General features: G+C 40.9%; 1 protein-coding gene across 2 annotated transcripts in view; it reads left to right on the top strand.

Annotated features, from left to right (window-relative positions):
* The window catches only part of Mllt3 (MLLT3 super elongation complex subunit), a 269,185-nt gene that overhangs the window by 178,431 nt on the left and 72,711 nt on the right, over positions 1-18,043 (top strand). The gene's annotated exons all lie outside the window — the stretch shown is intronic.

Here is an 18,043-nt window from a genome sequence, read left to right on the forward strand (position 1 = left end):
GAAAAAAATTATCTGTAAAAATACTAAGGTTTTCTTCAGGGCTAGGGGATGGTAGAGGGCTTGCCATGCACTCACATGAAATGCCGAGCACAGCAGCAGCATGTCCCTGTAACCCCAGATCTGGGGAGGTGGAAACAGGAGGACCCTTGGGCATTGTTGGCCATCCCTGTTCTAGCTAAATTGGTGAACTCTTCCAGAAACTAAGTTGGGGGGTTCCTGAAGGAGACAGCTGCTGCTGACCTCTTGTCTACACACATCACCACCACCACCACCATTATTGTCACTGTCACCACAACCAGAAACATTCTTATCTGGGCCTGATTAGATGGCTCTGGTTGAAGGTGCTTTCTGACAAGACTGTGGACCTCGTTCCGTCTCCAGATCCCACTTGGTGGAAGGAGAACTGATTCCTGAACGTTGTCCTTTGACCACTGAGTGTGAGTACAACATGCAATTAATAATAGAAAAAAAAAAAAAACAAAATCATAGTAACACGCCTTTCTTCAAAATAGGAACTTCACCATTAATTGTGAAGTTATGTCTTTCCGAGTGTTAGTCTGGCCTCTTTTTGCCGGTCTGCTTCATGATATTTAGCTTAGCGTAACTACGTTCCTACATTCACAGGTACCCATAAAGGTCTGACTTAAGTGCAGGGACATTATCTTTAGTTGAGACCATTGTGGCAGCCAGGGGTTTCAGATGGCAGGGAACATGAACTTCTCTTTGAAAGATTATGGCTCCTAACCTGGAAAACATTAAATAAAGTTTTGTTTGCTGAAGGGAATGTTACACAAAATATTATGATTTATTATTGTACTTTGTTTGTTTGTTGAGACAGGGTTTCTCTGTGTAGCCCTGGCTGTCCTGGAACTTGCTGTGTAGTTCAGGCTGTCTTCAGATTCACTGACATCTGTCTGCCTCTGCCTTTGAGTGTAGAGATGAAAGGTATAGTCTACCACACCCTGCTATTTATTTACTTTCTTAAAGTAAGTTTAAGTACAGTGGAATTTTCCTTTTAGTTGCTTTAAACTCTGAATTGTTTAAATAGTTGCCAAAGTGATCCTCTGAACCATTCGTGTCACTGTTAATACATCCCCAGGCTAAGATGCAACTGCTTAGGGGTGCTGGGGCTCAGGCTAGGGCCTGTCCTTGAATCTTTTTCCTTACACTCTCTGTGCTTTCTCTTCCTAGATTTCTTTTTTAGCGCTCGATAAGAAAGTCTGGTTCCTGTTGTTCACCCTGCAGCCAGGGCCATGTTTCTTGAGTTCCACACTCTTTCCTGGGACCATCTTAGTTGAATTCTTCTGTTGTTTCTTTTCCTTCTTTTGAGCAGATCATTGTGATTTATATACACACTCCAAGTTTACCTTCAGTCCTTTTTTTTACATCTAATTAAAAGGAGCAATCATTCCATCTTTGTTCTGACTTATGTTTCCTCAAGTGCAAAGGTCAAAGGTATATGTGTCTCTGCACTGAAAAGCAGCACAGGAAGCAACTGTCTCAGATGTACGGGCTTGAATGCTCTACTTCACTACACAGGCTCGCCAGGTAATATAGCCTGCACGAGTTGTTGACTTGTTTAATTGCTTTCTCTCTGCTGTTTCCTGCACACCTATCCTCATTTCTTCTGATTCAGCGAATGTAGAAAAGGACAGACTCCAAGCAGATCCTTTAGTCAAAGGCTGGCGTTGGTATTTAGACGTGTGACTAGTGTCTGTCCATCTGTTTTGCCGAGTCTGACACACAGGACGTTGCAAAATCCATCATACAGACGAGTAAGGAAGGGATCAGGACGATGACGAGTCACCCCCCCAGGAATGCTGGTCAGGTTTTCCTTCCCTGACCTTGAGTGCTTTGCAGCAGCCCTGTGTGGTGCTCCTTTTCGTTTAGAAATGCATAAAAGAACATGGCATGTTAAAGCTGATTCCCCCGGGCCCCTGTTTGCAGCGTTAGGGCCCATAGAGCAATCTTCTGTGAGTCCCTGGGGATAAACTGCCAGATCAGAGTGGCTCACCTGCCAGCAGAAGCCTTTGTTCTGTTTGCTTCTTATGGACAGATTTGCATCGCTGTGTCCTCAGCGTCTCTAGAGTTCTCCTGCCTCTGAAAATACAGTTTAGGTAGAGGAAATGGTAACTTTCCCCAATAGTTTTTCAATACTGAATTTTTATTATTTAAGAATTTCATCATTTGTGTGTGTATACAATGTATGTTGATCATTTTCACCTCTCAATGCCACCCTGGAGCAACTTTGTCATTTTGTTTTCTTAATAACCTATTTGCATTGCCCATATACTAGTCATGGATGTAGGGCATCCACTGGCCATATTTCTTCCTCCAGAAGTCCTCAAACATCAATAGTTCCTTAACTAGGGATAGAGACCTCTCCCCCTCCCCCTCCATGTTGGAGTGTTGACTAGCTTGGTCTAGTGTAAGCCTTGTGCAGTGATGGGTTGTTATGTGTTTGTCATGCCCAGAGTTCACTGTTGCCCTCTGGTCTTCCCAATCCTGGTCTCACGATCTCCGTCATCTTCTTCCGTGGTCTCTGAGTTCTGGGGTGGGGCTGTATGTGATATAGACGTCCCATGGCTAAGAACCCCACTGCTATTCGACCAGTTGTGAGTTTCTGCTTTAACTACAATCTGTTGCGCCAAGAAAGTCCTAGGATGCAGCAGTCTGCTCACAGACCTTCTTAAACCACCATCTGAAGCATTAGTCTAATTAATCTTAATCAATAAAAAACATGAGTCAGATATTAGGGTAAAAACCTGAAAGATCAGAAGAGAAACTGGAACAGCTGCCAGTTGCTTCCTGTCTCCTTCCTCTGTCCAAAAAGGCTGAGAGGCTGTCTATACCCTACCTTATCACTTCCTGTCTCCACCTCCCAAGTGATGGGATTAAAGACGTGTGCCACCACTGCCAGGCTTCTATGGTCACCTAGTGGCTAACTCTGCCCTCTCATCTCCAGGCAAGCTTTATTTGCCAGAACACAAACAAAATATCACACAGCCATCAGCCTGTCTTCAGGGGGCTGGTTAAGATTTCATTCCCCATAATCTCGAGAGAAGCATAATTGGGGGAATCACTTAATTTTTTTTTTTTTTAAAGTGAGCAACAAGGATTGGCATGACTTTAGAAGAAGTGTTCCCTGGCCTTAACTACCGTTTGACAAAGCCTCTGCCACAGAGCTAGCGACATTAAAAGTAGAGATACACGTGAGTCTTGGGTTGATGGTGCATCTCTGAGTGATTCAGCGTGTAGCAATACGGTCTGTGCTAATCGCTCTCTGGATGCTCTGTCACAGTTTGGTCCCCTTATCATGCTCATGCCATGCAAAAGCAGACATGGGCCTTAAGAGTAGAGAATATTTACAGGACAGGGAGGACAGGTGTGGAAGGAGCACGATGCTTTTTGTGCTTCAGATAGATTGCATCCCTTTGCTTTTTTTTTAATGATAGATTTAAGATCCCTCAATAAAATCACTTTCTTCTACTTCTCAACATCAAGTTTAAGAGAAGGACCTTCCTCAATGTTCTGCCCCTTTCTCTTTGCAATTACCAGCTCTTGTCCCTTCTACAATGGAGTAGGAAGCTGAGTGTTTGATAGATTTTAAAATAACAAAGTAAAATGTCTTCCAAGGTCTTTTTTTTTAATTAAAAAAAAAAAGGAACAAAGGAAACAGAGCTTGTCTTGTTGCGAGTGTATGAATACGTTTACCTGAAAATGTCTGAGGACCTCCCTATGGGCAAAACTCAGCAGCAGACTCTGGGTATGAGTGGACATTGAGTTGCTCTTGTTTTTGTCAGACCTCACCCTTGTTCAGTGCCTAGTAACTTCTCATCCCCTCAGAGGACTAACAGTGCATCTCAGTTTACTAGGAAGAAAGACTCCTGCCTACGACTTCAGGCTTCACTGGAGTGCTTTTTAGAACAGGCTGTAGGACTTTAAGACATCTTTTAGTGGGGAACTACCCAACCCTCATCTCACCCAGAGAGCAAAGGTCAGCAGACAACAGTGCCTTCTATTTTGTAAACCTGATCGTTTGTCTAAATTGCCAAGGTGAAAGCACAGTTTTGTCCGTGCAACAGATCCTACCAAGTAGAGCTGAGTTTTCCCCGTAAGCCATGAAAGCCTTCACACACATCCCTGAATTTAGATTACAGCCTTACAGCCCTCCGCTGCAGCAGAGGTAGTGTGTTCCAGTTGAGAGGACACGGACGAGGACTCCACATCCCATCTGAGTTTTCTTTGCTGTGTGGGACAGAGAATGCACACTCACTTGGCCTTCTTATTAGAAGGAAGCCGCACTGCATCTTCTCATGCTAAGAACACCTTGATTTCAGTGAAAAGTATAATTTATCTCAGGAAGTCTTGCTTCCCCTGGAGGGTAGATCTTCTGATTCTTGGGTAGAAGACTACGGCACACTTACAGCATCTGTTTAGTATGTTTATGGGTTCTTAGAGGAAAGGGCAAATGGAGTGAATTTCACTAGACTTGCAGATCCATCTCACCTCTGCTTTAAATGCTCTTCTCATGGTCCTTAACTCGGTATACATAAACGAGGCATAGGGCACTCCCAAATTCCATGACTTGTTTCCTTTCTATTTAAATACCCTTGACAGTTTCCTTGAATTTTAGGGAAGTCACAAGCTCAGTACAAAGAACTTTGCTCTCCTGCACAGTGAGTTGCCAGAGCATTGCTCCATTGTCTTGAGTACTCTAGGATCTTTCCCCCAAAATAAGGATGCTCAGTGTTACCACAGCACAGAGATAAAGTCAACAGTTAGAGTCATTGCACTAACAGACCTTCACCCTCAGGTCCCTTTCAGTTGCTCAGATAGTTCCAGTAATGTCTTTAATTTCATAGCAAAAGAATCCAGTGAGGGATCAACACCTAGCGGTTCATTCTCACATCTTAGCTTCCATCCATTGGGGTGGTGTCTTCTTCCTCTCTAGTGCTTGTTTTAGAAGGTCAGGCCAGTTATTGAGTAGATGGCCTACCCTGGGCCCATGTGATAGGAGCTTATGACTAGGTCCAGGTGTGCATCATTGGTTGGACATCACGACTCTGTCCATCACACAAATTGTGGTTTTGGTTGTACCTTTGACACTCATGTTGACTGCAGTTGGTTTAGCGTGTGTTGTGTGACATGTTGCTTTCTTTTCTTCTTGTATTATTTCATTGAGACGCATTTTGAGAAAATACAAATATCCCACTATTTCTCAAACACGAGTTTATTCTTATTTTCATTATCTTGTCCCAGAGTATATGTAGGTATCTTTTCAAAGGGTTGTAATCTACTATGATACACATTTGTTTTCTTGTCTAAGTCTCCTTTATTCACTAGTCAGGGCTCTTTAATTTCTATATCTAGTCAGATTTATATACTTACCACGTAACTGCTACAAAAGTTGTTCTAGCTTTGATCCCGTATTCAGCTATTTCCCCAGTGAAGGAGAAGCCATCGTCCACTACCCAGAAGCCCTTTCTCCCATTACTGTTCCTCCCTCCCTTGCTGTCTACTTTGTTAGTTTCTCTACCTAATGGCTTCTGGGAGTTGAATCATTTATGAATAAGGAGGGTACTGTTTATTTTGATTTAATGACTTGTGTTAGCTCTGTGTGCATGGGGGACTCTGACTTATCTGATGAGACATTCCCTGGAGTCTACTACATATAAATGCTCAATAAGTTATAGATTCACTCCAAGGCAAATACTTGTTATACACCTATTAGGAGTTAGTTGTTATTCCAGACACTGGAATACAGCCATCAATCAATAAGAAAACCACATGAAAGATTACTTTTATAGTGGACATGACATGAATCAAATTTAGAAAAATAAAAAGTTATTCATATGTATAAAGGAGTTGTGTGAATGTTAATAGCTCATTGTGAGTGATGAAAATACTTTCATAGAGTTTCAGTTAATTCACATTAATGTGTGCTTAAGGATGAAAGATTTGACTTTACATTTTCTTTCTTGCTGTGCTGTTGATTGAACAGGCCCTGTGTATGGTACTACTTTGCCCTTTGACATTATAAGGATGTGTACATGTGTGTGTGTGTATGTTTATATATGGGTGTGTGTGTATGTATATATATATATATTTGTGCTTATGTGTGGGTACATATATGTTCATATCTGTGTACATCCGTGTAGAGAGCAGAGTTTAGTGTTGGGTGTCATTCTCAATTACTCCCTCCCTTGTTTTTTTGAGACAGAGACTGCTCCTCAATGTACAGCTAGGTTGTCTAGTATGTCCCAGAGATCCACTGTCACCACCTCCCAGGGCTGGGTTTGCAAGCACACGCTTCACATTATAAATATGGGTTCAGGGGGATGCTCAGAGCTCATGCGTGCATGACAAGCACTTTGTCAGTGGAGCTATCTACTCAGCTTGAAGTTGATTTTCATTAGAGTTCACAGAATAAATTGTCATATTTTTTCCTCTCTCTGATTCTTGAGTTAAGACAGTTCTGCTTGTTCTCCACATGCAGAATCTGGTGCCTGGAAGAGTGCTAAGTGCTTTAAAGGGCAAATGGTAATCTTAGCAACATGAACATTTATATTACCCAACACCACATTATAGATGATTAGTTTCTGTGTCTTTGATTAAAGACAGCTCCAGATGAAAGCTTGATTTGAGTATTTTCTGTTATAATATGTGTATACATATGTTTGAAACAAGGTCCAAGCTGGCCTTGAACTCCTGGCAGTCTTCCTGGCTTGGTCTCCCTACTGCTATTTTTACAGGTTTAAAAATGCCTGTCTTTGCTGTAAATTTTTGTCTGTCTGTCTTTCTGTCTGTCTATCATCATGTATATGTGTGTTTTGACTGCATTTCTTTGTAATGCATTTCTTTGTACCACATGTGTGCATCGCCCACGGAGGCTGGAAGAGAGCATTAGATCCTCTGGAACTGGAGTCACAGATAATTGTCTGTCTTCATATGGATATCAGACTTGGGTCCTCCAGAAGAGCAGCACATTCTCTTAACCTCTGAGCCCCATCTCTCCCACCCCATATATATATATATATTTTAATTTAAAGGGCGCTTTTACAAAGCTACATGTGTATGTGCAAGTGTGGAGTTGTGCATTTAAGTGCAAATGTCTGTGGAGGCCAAAGGACTGTCAGACTTCTAGAACTGGAGTTATGGCTTCTGTGGGCTGCCTCCTGTAGGTGCCAGGAACCGAACTCAGGTCCTTTGCAAATGTAGCAAATGCTCTGAACCTCCGCACCATCTCTTCAGTCTGTTCTGTTATACTTCTGATAATACATAATAAAGTAGAAAAAAAATAGAATCAGCAACAATGCTTTACAATCAAACACCTACACCTCAGTTAATTTCCCGTCATAATTACAACAAATGTTTATAGACTTGAGCTCTCTTTTTTCAGTATTAAAATATTATATAAATATGAACTCATTCAACACATGGTGGATTGCCCGTTCTTATCTAAGTAGCTATTTCACAACACTCTTAGGGAGATTAAATGAGCTGATTGTGGACTTTGCTCATAAACTCTAATGACTATGTGAACACTGGATGTGAATTTCTCTTATTACACTATCAGGAATTATGATCATTTTAAAAAAATAAAAATGTTACAACTTTTATGCACTTGGCAATTTCTCAGTTGTGCTACAGGGATTCTTGTTTAGGAGGTCTGGGGTAGGTCTAAAACCCTGACTTCTCTCTCTCATATCTTTTTATTAGCTTATAGATAATTCAAAACCATGAATTTCTGATAGGATCCAGGTAGTCCCCATGCTGTTGTCTGCTGACCCCATTCAGGGATATGCTGGTTTTGTTATGTAAACCATTTGCATATTTAGCTTCATGTTATTTTATGTAACCAGTTGGAGCCCCATGGACTCCAAGTGAACACATGGAACATGTGCATTCATGTTCAGTTTTCTGAGTAGACTTGCAGACGTGGGGGCGCGTTTAGAAGATATGTTGACTTCTGCCGTATTGCTCACTTGTTTCATGTATTAGTGTGTAATACAGTTGATATGTTTTCCACCAATCACACCTTTTCTTTTGGCATATGTATTTATTACTTTTGCTTACTTTCTATATTCTGTAGCTGTGAGTTCGTTGTTTTTACAGTTCGTATATTTTCCTAAATTCCCTGTGACTTTTTTACCTTATATCTTTTCATAGAAGGGGAAACCCTTTTTAAGAATAGATTTATCTCACTTTTAGTTATGTATTGTGTATCTGTCTGTGTGTGTAGGGGGTGAGGGGTTTCTCTAGTTATGTATTGTGTATCTGTTTGTGTGTGTAGGGGTGAGGGGTTTCTGTACAAGTGTAGGTGCCCACAGAGGCGAGAGTTCATGGCTCACCTGGAGCTGGACTTGCACACTGTTGTGAGTCGCCTGGCATCGGTGCTGGAAATTGAGCTCAGGTCCTCAGGAAAAGTAGGGCTTCCTCTTCATCACAGGGCCCTTTCTCCAGGCCCTAGATAAAACCTATTTTTTTGAGACATGGAAAATGAAAATGTTTAATTTTTTAATGTTTTCAATTTTCTTTTTAAAAACACTGTTTTTAAAAATAATTTCTTTAATGTTCATTAGTGACTTGCCTGAGTGTATGCTCATCCAAGAAAATTCAACTCAGAGGAGCAACAAGAGATAGAGATAAAGATATCGAGGGTGGGGGAGGGCTTTAATTCTAGCTTTCGGAAGGCAGATCTCTAGGCCAGCCTAGTCTACATAGTGACTAGAACAGCTCCAGAACAGCCAGAGATACACATGAAACCCTGTCTAAAAAAGTAAATAAAATAAAATAAAATAAAATAAAGGAGGAGGGCATGAAATTCAGAAGATGCCTTCTTTGGAAGAAGGTGCACAAAAGAAGTGTAAGGGGATAAGGAAGGATAACCATCATGAGCATGAGCAAGATACATTGCACTTATGACATTGATTATAAACATGCATGAAACTGTCAGAAAATAAAACGTTTATTTTTTAAACAAAACTACTCCCTCTTCCCCCAAAATAGTAGCTAGGAATAAACAAAACTTACGAGCAGGCAAACATTTCCATAAACTTTCTTCATACTTTAGCAGCACTAAAGAAGGGCCTAGATAAGATGACAAGTTGGGTTCACGGATGGGGATATTCTATCATCTGTGGATTCAGCGCAATTTCAACACAAATCCTAGCATATTATAAAATACTAATTATAGCCAGGTGATGGTGACGCACATCTTTAATCCCAGCACTCAAGAGGCAGAGGCAGGTGAATCTCTGTGAGTTTGAGGCCAACCTAGTCTACAAGAGCTAGTTCCAGGATGTCTCCAAAACTACAGAGAAACACTGTCTCGAAAAACAAAACAAAGCAAAACAAAACAAAAAAGAAAACCAATTCTATAGTAAAATTTCTCAGGCCTCCTAGTAAACAGTCTTATAAATTGTCCCTCGTACAACACTAAGTGCTGAAAACACAGACTACCCGATGGGATGATTTTACCATTTCCTGAACCAACTTACAAATATATGAAAAATCAAAGTCTGATGGGAAATTAGTGGGAAAAATGTAGACAGCTCAGGAAAATATGCTGCTTAGGATTTTCAACACAGGAAAAAAAACTGTAAATTAGATCCTACCTCATACCATTCTTGAGGTAAATTCTAGATGTTTAAAAGTATTTCACTATTAGACAAAAATGCTAGATGAGCATTTATATGGCATTACGTTATAGAACTTCATATTAAATGAGAAATAAAATTGAATTAATCATCAAGGAATTTGATCATGGGCCAGAAGACAGAGACCCGGGTTTCATTCCCAGCACCCACATGGCAGTGCACACTACCCGTAATCCCAGTTAAAAGATAATGCTAGAAACCTATGGAAGAGATTGCTTCTGTCAGAAACCTCACACAGGCAGACATCCAGGTAAAACACCAATGCCCATTAAAGAAATTATTTTTAAAAAGCAGTAAATGTTTTTTTAAAAAAGAAATTTGGTAACATTAAAATTAAACATTTCCATCTTCCATGTCTCAAAAAAAATTAGGTTTTATCTAGCGCCTGGAGAGAGGGCCCTGTGGTTAAGAGGAAGCCCTGCTTTTCCTGAGGACCTGAGCTCAATTCCCAGCACCCATACGAGGCAGTTCACAACAATGTGCAACTCCAGCTCCAGGGCAGTCAAGAATGACTCTTGCCTCCATGGGTCACTTATCAGTTGTTACAACACTGAAGAAAATGACTTTCTGCCCCTAGCATCTTTTGCTGCCAGTAACTCCTCAGGGATAGTAGGGCCTCCTTGGCCCCTTCTTGTCAGGTGGGCGTGTTGACTGGCTTGGTCTTGTGCAGGTGGCTGCACCTGCTGTGTGTTTTCGAGTCCCATCTTCTGTCACCACCCAGTGCCACAGTGTTCCTCCCCATCCTTTCAGCCACCCCTGCTCCTGTATTCATGTTTTCAACACTATTGACATACAAACATGCAGCTCATCTCTGCACTTGACCTTTTTGTCATCTTTTTAACTTACTAATTCAAGGAGTTCTTCTGTGTAGAGCATTGCTATTCCTATGTAGGTAGTCATACGTGAGCATTCATTTTTCCTGTATTGTATGCTCATATGTAAGTAGAAACACCTACAACAAACTTGTTGCTGGTTCTAATGGGGGCAATTCTAGTGACTTGCCCTTTAGAATGTTGTTTGCACGGAATTTTGTTAACTGTTGTTGTCACTATGGATGTAAAATAATGACTCCATTTTAACGGAAATAAAATCATTTATTCTTAGCCAAATGTATGTGTCTATAGTACTAGAACATGGATAATAAACACATTTATAATTACATTGGTGGGAGCATCAGAAAGACAGTAGTCATGGTGAACCAAGGCAATCTCTTCCATAGGTTTCTAGCATTATCTTTTAATATTCTTCGCTTTAGGATTGGTGGAGACAAGAGGTCTGCTAAGCTTAGCAGTACATTCTGAGATGTGTTTCTGTTAGTAAGGAGACTGGTAGGTCAGATACAAAGTCGGGGTATCTGGTTTTTAAAGGGTCAAAGACAGCCCACGATGATTTTGGCTCCAGGTCTACCACATTCCCTCTCTGCTTAGTCATGGTCCTCAGGTCAGCCAAGGTCAAGCAGCTGGGGGATTTAATATGGAGGCCATATCTTTAGAGAATGCCAGTTCATATCAAGTTAAGACACTTTTTTTTTTTTTAACTCATGGGTGGATTTTGATTTTATCAGACAACTTTTCAGCATTACTTAAGATAATGTGGTAGTTCTGTTCTCCTCCAGTCTGTTGCTGTGGTCCTTACAGGCATTTTGTCCTGGTAGACTGCTCTTGAGCCCTAGAATTAAGTACAGTTTGTTTCTGCTTCTTTAGGTGTTGCTCCCCGCTGCAGTTGGGTTGATTGTGCGCTATTGTTTTCAGTTTTTTTCATCTGTATTATTGAGTTAGATTGGTCCGTTTATTTTACATTCTTGGCTTACATTGTTGCTTTGGTAACAATAACTGTATAAAACAATGCTTCCTCTACTTATGGGAGACTTTCTATAGATTCAGATTATCTTTTTCAAGAACTTGCTTCTAAACTTCTTGGTACCAGTTGTGTTTGTAGGCGTGTTTTTAACTACTTCACTGATATTAATAAAGTTCCCTTCCTGGATATTGTTTTGGGTTGAGTATCAGTTTTGGTAGCCACATTTCCTTAAAAATTTACTTTTAATTTTGTTGAAATAAAATTATTACTTCCTGATTTATCTGTGTTGTTCTTCCAGGTGTATTTATCCTTTTTGAAAATTCCTATTGCTAATTTGCATTTTCTTTCTTTTGTCTGTTTTTTCTTTAAAATTTTTTACATATATTTTGATTATATTTTCCTCTACTATAATGCCTCCTAGATCCTCCACATCCCACCATGCCAACTTTATGGTCTCTTTCAAAAATAGAAAACAAACCTCACAAAACAAAAATTAAAACAATCAAAAGACCAGTAAGACAAAATATGACAAAATGAAACAAAAAGTTCACACAAAATACCATCGAGTTTGTTCTGTATTGGCAACTACTTCTGTACACGGGGCCTGCCCTGGAGTGTAGTTGGTGTGTCCAATGACACTCCCGTGGAGAACAACTGGTTTTATCTTCCTACAGGTATCAATTGCAAATGGGCCTTGGTTATGGAAGCACACTGTGTCCTCTTTCCCTTCTTAGTGTCGGGCCCCTGGTTGGTTTGAATCTGCACAGGTCTTGTGGGTGCTGCCACAGTCTGTGAGTTCATGTGTGCATCAGTACTGTTGTGTCTGGAAGACAGTTTCCTTGGAGCCATCCATCATCTCTAGCCTTCTATCCTTTATAACCTTTCTACCTCCTCTTCTTCATAGATCCCTGGGTTTTGGGTGGTGCTGCTGGCGGGGGTATGACAGTTAGGTATGAAAATATACCATTTGGGACTGAGCGCTCCAGCCTCTCCCTTGCTGCACGTTGTCCAGTTGTGGTTCTCTGTGCAATAAGATGAAGGGCAGACGAGCACTGATCTGTGGGTATGGCAGAATGTCATTAGGAGTCATTTATTGCTATGTTCATTTAGCATAATAATAGTATTAACTTTTCCCCTAGGGCTATGACCTATCTAGTCTCAGGTTCTTGTCCTCTTTACCAGTGTCATAAATGAGTTCCACCTCATGGAGTGGCCTTAAAAATCTAATTTAAAAACTGGTTATTTACTCCTAGAACATATGTACCATTGTTTCCCCAGTTTATCTTGTAGGCAACTTGCTATTTTAGGTTACAAGGTCATAGCTGGATGATATTGAAAATCATTGATTATTTTTGCCAGTGTTCTGTTTACCTTCCAGCTTCATGAATGCTAGTCAGTAGGGTTCTCATAGCACCAGCTCAACTCCTTCATAGTCAGTTCATAAGTAAGTGTTGTCTTCATCAGCAAGGCCTTGCCCTCAGTTTGTGTAGGGCAACCAATAGCCTTGGCAATAGTCTATGATGTTAGAGGGTTTCATGGGACTCCTTTGGCCAACACTTCAAGGTGTTAACCACCTTGAAGCACTGGAGGTTTTACTTGGTGACATAACATGTCTAGTTGGGAAATTATCTCCCCTATTTTTGGTGATCCGTTTAGATTGCTTTTCACTTATGTATATGCTTTATTAAGCTTCTACAGAAAATAGGTTTCTATGTAGCTTTAAAAGGGCTTTAGTGTTAGTTGTCCCTCTCTATATTCCCTCCTTTACCCTTCTTTCCTGTTTCCCCTCTCCTAGCAATCCTCCTATTCTCATTTCCCCTTTCTTTCTTAACATTATATTCTATATGCCCTTCCATGAAAGACCCTCTTTTAGCCCCGACCCCTTACTGTCTGCTTAATGTCTGTATTTATTCAGATTTTAGCTGATGGGTATAATAGCCCTGTCCTGCTCAGAAGAAAGGGTTCTACAACACTTGACTCCTCCTCTAGCCTTTGTATTCTTTCCTAGTCCTCTTTTGGGATTCTACATTGTATTTCTATGTTGCTTGCCCTCCCTCCCGCCCCTCCTTCCCCTCCCTTCTTCTGTTTTGGAATTTTATAAGTGTAAAAATAATCTTAAGTATACCTAAGTCTCTCTCCCACCAGCTACTGGTACACTCTCTCCTCATCTTGCTTCATGTCATCACGTCTTTCTTCTAGAACCTACTGAGTTATCTTTGTGTTGCCCATGTGAACAAGGGTTTGGGTTCATTCACTGAGGCCTGGGCAAGCTGCCCATGGCTGCACCCCTGAAGAACAATGACTCTCCCTCCTCTAGTAGCCATTAATTGCCAGCGGCTCCTTAGTTACGGTTGGGGCCTTGGGAATCCCCACCTGTGTGCTGGAATTCTTACTGACTTGATCTTCTGCAGGTCTTGTGCAATAATCATAACTGCTGTGCGTTTATGTGGGCAGCTGCTGAGTCATGCCCAGAGGACAGCATTTTGTAGCCCTTGACCCTGTCATGCAGTTCTCACAGTCTTTCTAACCCCCATGATGTCCTGGGTGCAGAGGGAGGTGTTAATGTAGATGTTCCCTTTGCCACAGAGCACTCAATCACACCGCTGTTTCTTAATGAGGCGTTAGCACATCTCTCTCCCTCTAAGATGCAGTTTTAAGTTCTTCTCTTAGGAACATTTGTACGATTCTAGATGTTGAATTTATCTTCTTATTTCATTAGCTATGGTCGGTATTTCCTCTTGCTTTTCAACGCAGTAAGTTCACGGACACTAAAATTTCTCCTTGTTTCCCCATTTTCTTCTTCCACTATAGACGCCACTGTCAGCTGTCTTCCTCTAGCTTTCTACCTCATTTTGAGACAGACTTTCTCACTCAAATGTAGATAACCACCTCAGCTAGACCGGGTGACCAGTGCACTCCCAGGACCCACCACCTGGCATTGTCTCCCAGTGCTGAGGTTGCAGGCATGCCCCGCCACCACTGGCTTTTCTCCTGTGTTCTGGAGCTCTGAATCAGGTATCTATTTAGACACTTTATGCATTGAGCCATTTCTTAAGCCCCCAAATGTGATTACTTAATAAGGTGAACAATATTTTGGTTACTTTGAGTTGTGGCTGTAACTTTAGGACAAATTTGGAGTTTTCCACTTACGGTGTCAGATGAGTGGCCAGAATTCCCTCATGTTGGTGATGGAAACCTCTCTGATTTCTCAGTGTTTATGATTTCAGACTTTGGAGGTTAGATCTATGCAGCCTGTATATGCGTTCATGTGTACATACGCACATATGAGAATATGTACAAACATATATCCATATACATATGCATGTAGTTTTGTATGTGTTAAACTTATTTAGTCACCAGGGTGACCTTACTGTATTGATTAATACTGACAAGAACATGTAACGTGCTTAGCAACTTAAGTAGATTTCTAAAAGCTGAAAATTGGTGAACATTGTTTATTGCTATAATTAGGTAAAGTATAGGGCTGGAGAGATGGCTCAGAGGTTAAGAGCACTGGTTGCTCTTCCAGAGGTCCTGAGTTCAATTCCCAGCAACCACATGGTGGCTCACAACCATCTATACTGAAATCTGGCGCCCTCCTCTGGCGTGCTGCATATATCGAGGCAGAATGTTGTATACATAATAAATAAATCTTTAAAAAAAATTAGGTAAAGTATATGTTCACAGATAAGATATTATTGTTGAAATATTTTCTTACAGTCATTTGTTTCTGTGGTTTTAAAATTTGTTATATTTTCCATTGCCACATAGTTGTTGAGCTAAATCTTTCAAATTCCTGTTCTTCCCTATCACTTCCTGTAAGGGGTTACATAGGGTGTTCTGGTTGTCTTCACCTTACTGTTTAGGAGGTGGTTATTTAGTATTTGCTTTGAGTACTGTAAAATATTAATTCATCTGGCTTAAAGGAATTTAATGATTGTGAGGTGAGAAGTATCACATAAGCCAACTAAATACAACCCTTCAAATAAGTCAGTTAGCCTTAAAATATTTGGCACTAAATGATCCAAAGTTCAGCATCCTTTAAGTATACAGAGGAAATGTCTTATTTCAAAATAAATTATTTGCCACTTAGCTCTGTCAAAAACCAAACAAAACCACCACAGTGTACCCCCACCTACTGCAAGTAAATGGAATTGGTTGATATGTTCCTGACAAGACTACAGTTCCTGTCCTTTTCCTCATTGAACTCTTGCCCTGTTATTCTCGTTCTTTCCTTTCTTGCTCAGGCTATATTGTCAAGGCTGACAGGTTTTTTTTTTTTTTTTTTAAATCAACAGAGTTAATGTAGAAATCCACAGAAATACAGCAAAGACTACAGGTATTGGAGTCAGGCACCTTGGACTTAAATTTTCGTTCCACCACTAATTTTGTGTGCATTTGTGTATGTGCATATAAGTGTATATTTTTGGGTACGTTTGTGCCTGTGTCTCCGTTTCCTCGTTTCCCTGAGGCTGGCCTAGTAAGCATCTCTTCAGTGACCTGTCACCGTTACCACCCCCAGCTCACATCCCCATAACATAGTCCTCTGAGTGGCTTTCTTTCCTTGCCCCTGCCCACTCCAGCCTCTCTACCACATCACCACCGTTTGTCCTTCCTAAAGTGAGCAGTTTGGATGTGTGGAGACTTTAGATTCCTGATCCCTTTGCTTTCCACATAGAGACATCCTCTGTGGTTATTCACAAAGTCAGGCTGCTCTAATAAAGAAGTGGCCGAACTCAGTCCAGGTGGCTGAGGGAAATCTGTCATTGGGGCCAGATTCTCTCCTCTTGCATGTTACATGCTCATCTCACATAACCAATTAGACGATTGCAGCCCTTACGCCATTCATGCAGTTCTGACGTCTCTGTTTCTGTAGACCTATGTCTATAGATGTCTGTACTGGTGGGGTATTTTACAGATGCAGACAAACTGAAGGGTTTTAGGCAATGCTGCCAGCTGTCTTTCCTAGCCCGATTTCTTTGTTTTCCATGATATTTAGTAGAGTTCACCCTAACTTTCTGGGTTGAGTTTAAACTTGAATATTAGGTCACTATTAAAATGGCAAAGCCAGCACCTCTCATAACAGCCCATCTTTCATGTTATTTTTACTTTGGCCACTCAGATTGTGGCTGAAGGAAAGACTGTCACTGTTCTTAAACGCCGTCTCTCTTCCGTGTCTGGAATGTTCTTTTAGGCCCCCTCCCACCCACTGGTAAATGCTAAATTTTGAACCTTGTTGGCTCTTGTTAGTCTCAATGTTTAAATTAGTTTCATTATTTTAAAGTCCCTCTAGCTGTTAACATATTTTCCACCTCGCCATACTGAGTTCCACATTGCCTGACATTAACATAGCCTGGTGCTTTCTTTTAGGTGTGCTGAGCTGATATTTAATGGCTCATCCAGTTGTTTTAATCTTTTTTTTTTGCAATTAAGTGATGTTAAGGGTTTCTCACAGACTATGTGTGGCCTTAGCTCCTGTCTAGCACGATGTCAGCGGGAGAGGTAATTCAAACTTTGGTTTTGATTCCAAGTGACTTTTGTGCATTGTTTATACTTGCTAATATTTTTTCCCTTAATTCTGCTTATATTTTAAACTGATAACCAGTTCCCACTTTCTGTTATTCCCCTGTCATTATTGGCAATGGTTTCTTCTAATTCCTTATTATAAAGGTTTTTTCTATTTATTTAATTTTTAAAGAAGAAACAAACCATCTTTTTTCATTATACATACCTAATCCAAGTTCCCACTCCCTCCCCTCCTACCATTCCCTCCACTTACCTCCCATCCCACCCCTCACTCACTCTGCAGAGAGGGTAAGGCACATTGCTTTGGGGAAGGTCCAAGACCCTCCCTACTATATCTAGGCAGAGCAAGGTATCCATCCAAAGAGAACAGGTACAAGCAGTAGGGATAAATCCTGGTGCCACTGCCAGTGGCTCCTCAGTCGGCCCCAGCCATGCAGCTGTCGCCCACATCAGAGGGACTAGTTTTGTCCTATGCTTGTTCCTTCTAAGTCTGACTGGAGTTCGTGAGCTCCCATTAGCTCAGGTAAACTGTGTCAGTGGGTGAACCCATCATGGTCTTGACCTCTTTGCTCATATTCTCACTCCTTCCACTCTTCAACTGGACCTTGGGAGCTCAGTCCAGTGCTTCAATGCAGACTGGGAATCAACCTGCCTCATGATCCAGCAATACTACTCTTGGGCATATACCCAAAAGATGCTCAACCCTACTACAAAGACATATGCTCAACTATGTTCATAGCAGCATTATTTGTAATAGCCAGAACCTGAAAACAACCTAGATGCCCCTCAACCAAAGAATGGATAAAGAAAATGTGGCACATTTACACATTAGAGTATTACTCAGCAGTAAAAAACAATGACAGCTTGAATTTTGCATGCAAATGGATGGAACTAGAAAACACCATCCTGAGTGAGGTAACCCAGACCCAGAAAGATGAACATGGTATGTACTCACTTATAAGTGGATACTAGCTGTAAATAAAGGATATTGAGCCTATAGTTTATGATCCCAGAGAAGCTAAGTAATAGGGTGAACCCTAAGAAAAACATATAGA

Source organism: Chionomys nivalis, chromosome 11 (assembly GCF_950005125.1).
Source record: "Chionomys nivalis chromosome 11, mChiNiv1.1, whole genome shotgun sequence".
NCBI classification, from domain to species: Eukaryota; Metazoa; Chordata; class Mammalia; order Rodentia; family Cricetidae; genus Chionomys; species Chionomys nivalis.